The sequence below is a fragment of the Cicer arietinum genome, chromosome 7 (assembly GCF_000331145.2).
Source record: "Cicer arietinum cultivar CDC Frontier isolate Library 1 chromosome 7, Cicar.CDCFrontier_v2.0, whole genome shotgun sequence".
Taxonomy (NCBI): Eukaryota; Viridiplantae; Streptophyta; class Magnoliopsida; order Fabales; family Fabaceae; genus Cicer; species Cicer arietinum.
Window position 1 is genome coordinate 31,512,209 of NC_021166.2, and position 2,980 is coordinate 31,515,188.

Here is a 2,980-nt window from a genome sequence, read left to right on the forward strand (position 1 = left end):
AACGGATGGTACGTTTAACCAAACAAAACCGCTGTTTCGTCTAGTTCTTCCTAGTTTCGACTGTTTCAGCTTTGACCTTAAGTCGGCCACTGATAGGTGGTCCCTTCGCAGCGCATTGCTTCACTTCTTTCATTTAGCTACTCTTCATTCTTTTACCCGCTACGGCTCGTAGTTGAGAAGAGCTTTAGTTTAGGAAAGGGCTAAAGGGGTGCGATCCCTCTCGTTGAGAGTCAAGGGTCTCCTGGAGTAGAAGGCACATCCTGGATCTATTAAGCCGGCAAGGGTTCAGCATCGGCTTTCACGACCGCAAAGGGGCCATCTCTCAGTCGGAGTAGATAGAAAGGATCTTCTGATCAATCCAGAGATAATTTCGATTCCATTAGTAATGAGGATTCGGAATATCACACATTGATCAATCAAAGAGAGATTCAACAACTAAAAGAGAGATCGATTCTTTGGGATCCTTCCTTTCTTAAAAGGGAACAAACAGAGATAGAATCAGACCGATTCCCGAAATGCCTTAAAGGATATTCCTTTATGTCCCACCTTTAGTAAGCATCTTGTTGCTTCTTTTTTGCCCGCGCTTAAGAGTGCTTGTAATGATTAACCTCTATCATCGACTTCCGACTCTGTAGGCTTGTAAGCCTCTGTCCCAACTTTCTTCTTCTAACTAAGAAAGCATAGGCAAATATCTTATTATAATTGAATTCCTTCAAAGATGCTTTTCTCCTCTAGCCACAGACATGCTTGACTACCACTACCTTCACTATCAAGCCAAGAAGGGGAATTAGTAACACAGGCTCGGTGGCAGAAGATAAGGCCAACTCAGTATTTTAGTAAATAAGCACCTCTACTAATGCGGGTGGGGTTCCAGAAGTGGACCTCGATCCAACCGAAAAACAATTGTGTGAAAAAGAAACTCTCTTTTGAAAAGTTCTGTTAGGTTCTTAGTAGCAATAGGTGACCTTATACCAATCCCGATCCATTAGATTTGTTCGGAAAATAAACGATAGACAAAAAAACATCTCGGAAATCAGGGGGTCAGTTTTGTGGATATTCTTCGCGCAATGCACGAAGTTCCCGGAAAAAGGCAGATTTTGTCCCCTCTCTATCCAACTGGGCGAGTCGGTTTGTAAGAGTCTCTGGCCGATATTCCCACTTTTTTTTTTGTTAAAATGGAGTCTCCCAGAAGGCTGGTTCGGTTTTCAACCCAGAAAGGGTCTGGGTCCAGCTCGGCCATCCGAGATATAACCTGACTTTTGAGGTTAATCAAAGTTAGAATCTCATCTATGGGGGGCTGCCACCCCCTCTTTTTAGAGGCAGCAAAGATAAGTCTTGTATTGATCTTCTCAAAGACTTCCCCCAGTGGCCCTTCTGGAACTTGCCCAGGCTGCGCAGCCTCTGGTTGAGGTGCGGGCTCTCCTCCGGGCTGTTCCAAGTCCCTAAAGATAGACTCGCCGCTTATGCCCGGGGAATTTCTTTCGAGCGCACCAGGAAGCCGCTGCCCGACTCCCTGAGAAGGCTGCGAATTTATTTCTTCCTGCGGTATTTTGAAACCAGCCAGAGAGACCCTCAAAAAAAGAATAAGAAGGATTGTCACCCCCCCCCCCCGAATAAGAAGGATTGTCACCTCCCCCGGCCCCACTAGCATCCATCATCATCGATGTAGAGGGGAGGTCTGTAGGCCTGACGCCTATAGAAATAGACAACCACTCCAACCAACAAAAGATTGAAGGCCGTAACTTCCAACGCACAAAATAGGAACCCCAGAGAGAGGACCACTGAAGCCAAGGCCAGCCAAAGCCCAAAGGAAGACACACTTGAGTATAGTGTTAATGAAAAAAGTGAGAAAGCGGGTTTCGTCTCATTTTCCGGAAAGCCAGTCATACTATTCCACTTTAGCTAAGCTAATGATGAAACAGGATCTGGATTTGTCTGCAGATGATGATGTCCACTCCTGGCTCGATGCGCTTAACGAAAGGGAACGAAGTCTCTAGATTAATTAAGAAATAATTTCCTTCGTCATTAAGCAGCATCCTTTAAGTGAGTAGGGGTGCGCCGGACCGCCGACGAATAATAGGTACCCCCACACCCCAGGCAGAGTTAGTGAGCCGTGTAATAGGCGACCATTTCGCGCGGTTCGGGGGGCACTTGAGTCAGCCGCCGGCGCCCGACTGCGTCTTGACCCCTATCCAATTTTTGGGCCAATTCCCCCTTCGTACTACCAAAAAATGAGATTCTTGCTGAATCCGAGTTTGTTGCTCAACCCATTACCAAACTTATACCTATTTTGTTTAGTATTTCAGGTGCTTCTGTTGCATATAATGTAAATCCCGTAGCGGATCAATTCCAACGAGCCTTTCAAACAAGTACTTTTTGTAATCGACTCTATAGCTTCTTCAATAAACGCTGGTTCTTCGATCAAGTTTTGAATGACTTTCTAGTCAGATCGTTCCTGCGTTTCGGATATGAAGTATCATTCGAAGCTTTAGACAAAGGTGCTATTGAGATATTGGGCCCTTATGGTATATCGTACACATTCCGACGATTGGCCGAGCGGATAAGTCAACTTCAAAGTGGATTTGTTGTGCGAAGAGTGCGTTATGACCCGTGGCCGCCTGCCTGGTCTGGTGGGGTCCTCCGTTGTGGGTAAACGGGAAACCCGACTCTACGAACCCGAGGAAAGGCTGCACAGCAGTAGTAGGGGCGTGAAGACCGGAGCTTTTTGTAGTGCTAGCAGGAATGCAAGTGAATGAATCCCATCCCCTAGCGAGTGAAGTGCTTACGCCCCTTTAGTAGGGGCATGCTAGCGTTATAATAATAATCGAAAGGTTAGGGGGCTGAGAAAAGCTTGCTGTCTACTTCTCTTCACTGCCCTGTTCTGTAACTTCCCTTCTTTAGTCCGTCCACGAGGCTATAAAAAGAGAGAGAGGGGCGGCTATATAGCGGGAGTCATTTCGGTTGTATGCCACGAGGTCCA